General features: G+C 29.5%; 1 long non-coding RNA gene across 1 annotated transcript; it reads right to left on the reverse strand.

The window, feature by feature from the left end:
- Positions 1–3,868: 3,868 nt before the first annotated feature.
- On the reverse strand, positions 3,869–9,605 carry LOC145950618 (uncharacterized). The gene is made up of 2 exons (XR_014428417.1): positions 8,415–9,605; positions 3,869–4,119 (listed from the first exon to the last, which is right to left on the reverse strand). It is a non-coding gene; the product is annotated as an uncharacterized LOC145950618 (long non-coding RNA).
- Between the last annotated feature and the right edge of the window lie 446 nt (positions 9,606–10,051).

Here is a 10,051-nt window from a genome sequence, read left to right on the forward strand (position 1 = left end):
GCCTCGAAGGAAAATTCCACTTTTGTTCAGTTTTTGGCTTTCTAACCAATCTTCAGATGAGGGAAACTAGAATGTAGATTGTTTAATTTTAGGAGAGTTAGGGAAACTTCATGCATTGTTTTATTTGAAAATGGTTAAGATGTTATTTGTGGATTGAGTAGTTGTTCGCTTAAGTTGTTCATATGTTGAGTGATTATAATATATGATGTTGTTAAAGTTGTTATACGTTGTGAAACTAAGTTGTTTTTATGTTGTTTATTGTTGAATTATTAATGGATTGATATGCATAAGTTGAAGTAGTATATTGTTGTAAAAGTTGTTTAAAATTGTATAAGTTGCCTATTGTTGTAAGTTGCTTAAAGTTGTAAGTTGTCTATTGCTGTGAAGTTGCTAATATGCCTATTGTTGTAAAGTTGTAAAAGTTGGGGACATATGGTGAAGATATATGTCCTATGTTGAGATACATAGTACTAAGGTGATAAGTGGAAAGTTATTTTAAAGTTGAAAGTTGTTTTAAAGTTAAATCTCTTAGTACTGTGTGGCGACATGGAAATAGTCGATCCATGTCATGGTTGAATGACCAATTTGAGTAAGGTATCTAGTTAGGGATGTAGTCTTTAACTAGATACTGGAGGGTGCGTGGTACTTGGAGGACAGTGGGTGGGCTAATTCCACATGTGGATTGGTGAAGCTAGCCAAGTCCGTGGTAGGCTCATACCCAAACCCTTCTGTCCTGACAGTAGTACTGGACCTCCGAGTCTATGTGTCACACCTGAGAAATCAACTATTGTTGTCTATACCAGGTTCTCTTCGGAGTTCCTAAAGTTGTTCTATACCTGACCTGGTTGAGATAGGTCAAACGCTGGATTCGGTAGGGTTTATGCCACCTAGACTGCTCAAATTCAGTTGTTGGAGATCTTCCTGTTGTATATGCGTGACAATGTATTTAAATATTAGGTTGTATATTGTTGTTGTTGTATTAAAGTTGCTTCTAAGTTGTATGAATGAGTGGTGTTTTTATGTTGAATAGTATGGTCATTTGTGATAATGATTGTATGAATGAGTAGTATAGTGTTTCCTATACTTGTATGATTGTTTATCGAATTCTAGCTTACCCTTCTATTTCCATGTGGTGAAACTGCGATGATCATACAGTGTATGGAAGCAGATCAGGACTAGGTTGGAGTTGTTCCCTGAGTTTGCTGCTAGAAGTGGATTTTTGGTACCTAGTGTCAAAGTTACCACCTTGGGTAACAATTTTTGTGCTTGACCGGTATTAGGAGATATTAGTTTTGGATAACTGTATAAATACTAATACTTAAAAACTTTATTGTTTATATATATATATATATATATATATATATATATATATATATATATATATATATATATTTGTTCATGTTTTGTATTTATGAGTTATCAAATTTTATTATTTATCTTAACTTACCAAATTTTAGTTTGATTCCATTAAGTGTAGAGACCATGGCAGGTCGTTACATATAACCCACCTCAAAATAATATGAAAATTAATGTCTTTCTAAATCTTATTTATCCCTCCATCAAAATTGAATAAAAAAATAACCCCAAAAACAATTGTTAATTATTGGCTACTTTAAAAAAAAATAAAGATAATGATATATGCACAAGTATTTCTAGTTGAGTTAATTAGATATTTTCTTTTCTATTATTAGAATCAAATTATGTGAAATTTTCTTATAGAACCTTAGAGGTACACTCACAAAGGAATTAAAATTGGCTTGGGTTTTCAAAAATAGGTTTAAATTTGGTTTTAAAATAAGTTTATGACTTGAAATCCAGTTTGATTTCAAACCTAGTTTTAAATCATAAACCTGTTTTTAAAACTAATTTTAAGAAAATAATTAATTTTAAAATTTATTTTAAAAATGACTTGTTTATATTTAAAAAAAAAATCAGTTCTAAAACTAATTTATGGTTTAAAATCATTGTTAAACCAATTTGGTTTTAAAACCAATATATGTTTCAAAATTCAATTTAAAATCAGTCTAGTTTAAATATATATCTCAAATCATAAACCAGTTGTAAACTATAATAGTAGTAAAAACCAGTTTGAAACGATAATCAAGTCAACACACTCAAGAATTTCAACAAGAATGACTCTTGATTTTTGAGAAAGAAATGGATGACAGAAAACACAGAAACAGATAGAGAGACATTTAAGTGTTTGAGACGTGTGAATCCATTATATTAAAAGAGACTACCAAAAAAAGCCTTCAGCCCAGAAAGTTCATTTAAGAAAAAATTCATCAAGTATAAAAGCCCACAAAACCCTATAAGCTAGGATCTGTCCATGGCCTAATCTTTTATAAATAAATAAGAAATTCAACTATAAAAAAATCATCTTAATTCATTTTAGAAATCAACTTACTTCATGCTTAATTCATTATATGGACTAACTTCTGATTTTTATTATAAATATTTCATTAAGATAAATTTATTTTTAAAATAGAAGTAATATTTTAACCAAAATTAATGTTTTAAAAAATTAATATTTTAACAAATAATATTTATGTAATAATGCATATCTAAAAAAGTAAAAAATAAAATATTACCAGATAAATAGTTCACTAAATAAATTAAAAATGTATGCAATAATTTAAAATACGAAGAGTGGTGTAAAATAATTTTTTAAAAATATTATATGAGTAATGAAGTTTTTAATTTTTATATAATCAATAAAAAAATGTTTTTTTTTTGTAACGGACAAGAGTCTTAAAGATTTTTTTTCAAAATATAGAAATACCCCTTCACATGCATGCATAGTGTGCTATGCAGTGGAAAAAACATATACAAAAGAAACATAATCAATTATGCAAGGATACATAATCGATTATGGCCTTACATAATCGATTATGTTGAAGCATAATCGATTATGCTTGATCACATAATCGCATAATCAATTATACTATATATATAAAGCATAATCAATTATGCTATATATATATATAAAGCATAATTGATTATGCTATATATATATATATATATATATATATATATATATATATATATATATATATAGCATAATCGATTATGCTCTATATATATATAAAATATTAATATTTAATATATAATATCTTAAATTAAATATAATTATTTAATATTAATATTTAATTTATATATATATATATATTAAATATTAAATATTTAATATTTAATATATATATATATATATATTTAATATTTAATATTTAATATTTAATATATATATATATATATGTTCTTATCGGAAATTTGTCGTAGAGACGATTCGCTGCGTAAGATCGGCGAGCCTCCTTCACTGGTACGCTGGTGCTCCAAGATGGGGGTGGTACCTGCAAAAGAGATTCCGATGCCAAAGTTAGGGTTTGTACGAATAATAGTCTCATATATATAATGCACGTACCTTGAGATGGTTTAGGATTGTCTTGGGCCTTAGGCCTGAGATCAGATATGTTATAATATGGCATATTGTGATATGATATAGCGTAATTAGAGGGCGGTTTCGGTCTGGGGCGAGATCCCCGGGTTCGGGCGTGATCTGCCCAAATTCCGGGCTCCGAATGCCGGGCTGACACTGCTTAGTGTGTGCCCGGGGATGCCTTTATATTGCTGGTCCGGGTTCGTAACAAAAGTATGAAGAACCATAAGTTCATCAAGAAACATAAATTTGTATCTTGTATACATGATTAAATGTGTATCAAGAATTATAGGGATATTCATAAAGATTCACAAGGTTTGATATGCTTGCATTCATATATCAAGAACCACCTTCTTGTCTTTGATATGCTCTAACTGTCCCTAAAGAACCATCTTCTTGTCTTTGATATGCTCTCACTATCCATCACTGCCCTTTACCAAAAAAAAAAAAAAAAAAAAAAAAAAAAAAAAAAAAAAAAACTCTTCTTGAGAGAGAGATTTATTACAGAAGTATAAGAACAATAACATTATTTTGAGTCAAGTCGAAGGAGTTGCAAGAAATCTAGCAATCTATATCAAGAAAAAAAATAAACTGAGACAAATTTGTAAAACAAGCATCAAGAACCATAACAAAAAGGATCTTCTTTTCTTTGATATTCTCTCACTATCTTTCGTCACCGCCTTCTACAGAAAAACAGAAAAACATCCTTGATTAAAACAAAAAAACGACTATATTCAGACATTAAAACAACAGAAGAAATAATGAATAATAATTACAAAAAGAAAAAAAGAACATTCGTCTTTCTCCTTTGCGATTTCCGGCAACTGTGCGCCCTCTTTACCAACCCTTCCTTCAGAGGTCTTGACACGGGGCGATGGCTTTGGGGGAACGTTTTCCCTTCCGAAAATGCTCTGGAGGACGGTTTTTACTTTTTATTTTTTAAATTCAACAATTACCTTTATTTTTAACATGGTTAAAATCTAAATTAATTTTTAGGATAAGAAAAATTAACACTAGTCAAGTTAAAATAACACACATTGACTTATTGGTGTGCTGATTTTTCTTAGTGTATAGCATAGTAATATAAAAAATAAAAAACATAAACTTATTCCATGTCTCTCACTTATTTTTTGTAGAGGTTAAATTTTTCTTGCCACATAATTTATCTCTCACTTTATAATTAGAAATATATAATTTTCCTTTATGTTGTTTGAAGATGGGTGTTTTTATTTAGTGATGCTTAACATTTAAAAAAATTATTTGAATAAAATATTTTTAGAAATTATTATTTAATTAATAATAATATGAAAAGATTAAAAATCTAAAAGTTATAAAGGAAATAAAAATAGAAAAATTTATTGCAATCAAAAGCTTGTAGATATCATCCATGTGTGCAATAGTACAGCTTCACACTCACAATTATCTTCAAAGACCTCAACAAATTTCTAACACTGTGTGAGACCACATCAAGGGTTTTCCTCCTCCCATAATGCAGGTCTAGGTCCACCGAGACTCTGAGACCCATTAGTACAAATTTAAAAAGTATTAACTATTTTATAATATAACATAAAAACTATCCATGACACTAGCTAGAGATTAAAAAGAACATAGAAAATGCAATTAAAAAAAATGGGACTTATAAAATTTAGTGTTGTGTCATGATGTATGCACTTATAAAAGGTGGAAATTTCAACGTGATTTTTGGAAGAGTACCATGACCAACAACAAAAGGCAAAAATGTATAAAGATGCTTATGAAGATAAGTTTAATCTGTCATTTATTACTATCTTGATTTTGCTAAAGGGATGTCTGATAAGAAAGTCAAGAGCACGTCAATGACTTCCAAAATTTTCTAAAGATCATTATGATCATCCCGCTCATTTAGAAAAGGGAAAGTATACGTGATTCTTTCTATACTCAAAATAAAAGAGATTAGAGTCAAAGTTTTGAAATATTCTAGAATTTAAACTCCTCAACATATTTGTCTTTATTATATTCAATTGCTATTCTAGAATTATTCATTTGCAATTCAAGAATCAAAGTTTTGAAATATTGATTTCAAGAATTTATTTATGAAGCTATTTCTTATCCTTCTTTGTTATAATCAATAGCTGTTTTGTTATCAATTTTTTGCTTTGGAATTATTCATCTTCAATTCAAGAATCAAAGATTGTCAAATAGTTTATTCATCTGCACAGAATTGACTTGTATTAGAAATAAATAAAAAAAATACATTTGAGTCATTACTAAAACAAAATAGACTTCATGTTGTGGATGCTACAAGTCTAGTAATTATACATAATTATTAGACTTGTAGCATCCACAACATAAAGTCATAAAAATGAATCTTCTTTTCCTCCGACTAGAGATCCTAATAAAAAAAAATTAAGAAAGACAATATGTAAAACTAGTATATGAAAACAAAATACTAAAGAGCGAGAAGAAAATTTTTATAAGAATCATCTTAAAAATAGTAATTTTTAAAGACTACAATAAAAAAAATTAAAAAAAAAAACTACTTTATTTATCTCAATTCCCAGATAAAGAATTTAAGCAGCAATGCAACTACCGGTGTATTTACACCAAAATTTTATAAATATTTATTTATTAATAGAGAATTTTAATTATAATTTAAATTTTAATCTTTTCTCTTCCAAAAAAACCTATTTTTATTTGGTGTTTAAAATTAGGAGATCCATGGTTCCTCTTCCAAATTCCAATTGTCTAATTTGTAAATAACAATCAACCCTCTCTCTTTTTATTAACTAGTGTAATAGTATTTAATTTATAATTTATAAATATTCGTATATCTCATTTATAATTTATTTCTCTTTTATTTCAAGAGTACAATGAATATATATATATATATATATATATATATATATATATATATATATATTAAAAACAATATATCAATTAAGAGGTATTGAACTAAATGGAAAAGGTAACAATGAAATCAAACATGACTAGACTCTCTGGACCTCCCTAAACAAACAATTAAATTGGAAGTAAAGTGACCTCTAAACAATATTGGAAATACAATTCAAATGCCTAATTGAGATGCAGGAAATAATATGAACTCAATCAAAAAAAGAAGAAAGAATAATTTCCAAACTAATACCCAAGAACTTAGTCCCGAAAATAAAAAGTTATATACATGGCACATCATCAAAACAGGTTCAAACAAAAGTTTTGAATTTAAGTCCAAAATATAATATTTGTTATCAACATCACCAGAATTTCTATGTAAAAAAAATGAAAATATATCAGAGGTATTGCACAAGAAACAATATGAACTAAATCAGAAAAAGAACATAGAGAATAATTTCTAAACTAATATCCCAGAACTTAGTCCTGAAAATAATAAGTTATCATACATGGCACATCATCAAAACATGTACAAACAGAAGTTATGAATTTAAGTCCAAATTATAGGATCTGTTATCAACATCATCGGAATTTCTATTAAATAAATGAAAATATATGGAGTAATATTTGGCAGAAGTTTACAACAAATAGCTTGAAAAAAAATTAAATCCAATATAAAATGTACACAAGGTAACCTTCGGTCTTTTCCTTCAAGTATATATTTTGCTCAAATAAAATCAATATCCAAAAATCAAAAAGCATATGAAAAGCTAGAACAGCACAATGGTAAACACTAACAATAACTACTATTCACTGATCAACTACGGATGTGCAGAAAATGAGAAAACACTACAAGGAAATCAAAGTGAAAAGAAGTAATATATGTAGTCAGAAAGGAACATAGTCAAGCAACATCAAACAACTCTTTTGGTTGGCAAGAAGCACACACACATAAACAAGGACACAAAGACAGGGATACAGATACACACAGCCATAGACCACATACACAGACAAAAATAAAGATAAAGACAAAGAACACACACAAATACAAGAGACAGAGAGATCCACACAAGAGACATACAAAGACACATAACATGCACATACACAAACAGAAAAACAAACAGATAAACAAAGCACGTACATGACACAGACAAAGCACATACAAACATAAACACCAACATACATATATACATGAGGTATACCCACACTAACCCACTATCTCAAGCTTTTGCTAGTGCCTACTCTTTGGATCTATTAATATTATTGAAATGATCAAGATTTAGAATCGAGAGACTAACAAAGTTTCAAAACACACAATTTAATTAGACTCTATGCTTAACCACAAACCCAACTGAGAAGTAGTAATATATGTAGTTAGAAAGGAACATAATCAAGCAGCATCGAACAACCCTTTTGATTGAATGCTTTGTTCAAAAATAATGTTACAATGCATAAAAAATAAAAATAAATTAAAGAAATAAATTAGCATACTGGTATGAGGTTCATCCATAATGCATACATTAAACTTAACATTGGCCAACAAGGGACTAAAAATAAGTAGTAGCAGCAATAATTTTGGTCATTTTAGACCAAATCAAGGAGCCTGTAGCCAAAAGATATTGAAACAACGAGAAAGGGCAAGTAATTAATTTAAAATTACTCACTTGTCACATAATAGAAAAAATTCTTGAATTCACCAAAATAAAGAAAAAGAAAATTACTCACTTATCAGAATTTGAGTCACAAAGGCTCAAACATCTAAAATGGATTAAAATTAGGGTGACAAAGATTTCTCCTACTAAATGAAATCATTCGACGAGTCCGATTTTGGTTATCCAAAACTAATATTACCAAATAATAAATCAATCTTGGAAATCCATTATGAATCAAAAATAAAGAAACTTTCCAATATTCAAAAGGATTAATAAGTTTGGACAATCATGATTTCTCAATTTTCACAAGCAACACCAACCTTAGAGGATTTGGAACACTCAAGATTTAAAAATGAGTAAGTACAATAAGTTGCTGCCTTGAAACAGAGGAAACATTTCAAAAAATTTATAACAAAGTTTATGGGTCAAATCTCAATTTAGTCAGAAAAGATACTAACCTCACAATTATAAAACTTCCTTGTAGTATCATTATCTTGAGCCCAATGGATTGAAATAAATCAAGGAGGTGCAAGTCCAACAATCTGTATCAAGAAGAAATTAAACTGAGATAGAGATTTGTAATAGATGTATCAAGAACCTCAGCATTATCTTAAGATCGAGGAGTTGCAAGAAATCCAAGAAGAAATTAAACTGGCAAGGAGATTCGTGACAGAGATATTAAGAACCATCTTCTTTTCTTTAATATGCTCACACTGTCCTCCATCGTTGCCCTCTACCACAAAACACTCTTCTCCGTCTTCCATAGCCAACATCCCAGTACTCAAAAATAGTACTTTTTGAGTACAAAAATAGTATAATACAAAAGTCTAAAACAAAATAGTATAGAGAAATACAGAAGTTACAAAACCAAGAAAATTAGTCAGAAAATTCACTAACCTATCAATTAGACAACTGCACATTATTATCAAGAAGAACTCCACCAATCTGAATTAAGAACCATAGATAAGTTACCTACAGATTTTATCTACGGATGACTTACCTACGGAATTTACCTACGGAAATTTCCGTAGATAAGTTACCTACGGAATTTTGTCTTCATTACTATTTTGCTGTGCAGGGAAAGGAATCTGTTCTTTTGGGCAAATCCAGATATCAAAAACCAGATTAGACGAATCAGTTAACGCATCACCTAATTCAATGCCCTGTTTGGTTTAGATCTTAAACCTGCTAAAGCAGCCAACCAATCACAACCAGGTTTAATGGATAGACTCGTGCACCCGTACTAAGCTTGAAGTATGGAAAACTGATAATTTTATAAAATAGCATGTGAAAGAGGTTTTTGTTGTGAATTTGAAAAAGGACAAACAAACACAGAAAGTAATATACACCGTGACAGAGAAATAAAATGTGAAAGAAAGAGAGGAAGAATACAATGGTTTACGTGGTTCACCAGAGAATTGGGCTACGTCCACGGGAGGAGCAGGAACAGATTTTTATTTCTTAATGAAGTATACAATCCAGCAGTACAAAAGAAGGATTGCTTCGTGGCCTTTTATAACATGGGTCAGCTGAAGCATATGCTATGTGGATCTAAGTCAAAATACCAACAATTCACCACCTTGAATTAGAATCCACATACAGAAAAAAAAAAAAAAAAAAAAAAACAGAATCTGCATTTTCCAAACATATGGAACAATGGTTTACGTGGTTCACCAGAGAATTGGGCTACGTCCACGGGAGGAGCAGGAACAGATTTTTATTTCTTAATGAAGTATACAATCCAGCAGTACAAAAGAAGGATTGCTTCGTGGCCTTTTATAACATGGGTCAGCTGAAGCATATGCTATGTGGATCTAAGTCAAAATACCAACAATTCACCACCTTGAATTAGAATCCACATACAGAAAAAAAAAAAAAAAAAAAAAAACAGAATCTGCATTTTCCAAACATATGGAACTATCTCCAACAGTCAACATTCAGCAAATCCAAGCAATGGTCAAACTTGCGCTTTGGGACTGGCTTTGTGAACATATCAGCAGGATTGTGTAAGGTGCTGATCTTGTGAACCTTAATTCTCCTTTCAGATCAAATGAAGTGATATCTAACATCTATATGCTTGGTTCTATCATGATGA

Source organism: Cajanus cajan, chromosome 8, assembly GCF_000230855.2.
Source record: "Cajanus cajan strain Asha chromosome 8, NIPB_CcT2T_4, whole genome shotgun sequence".
Classification (NCBI taxonomy): domain Eukaryota; kingdom Viridiplantae; phylum Streptophyta; class Magnoliopsida; order Fabales; family Fabaceae; genus Cajanus; species Cajanus cajan.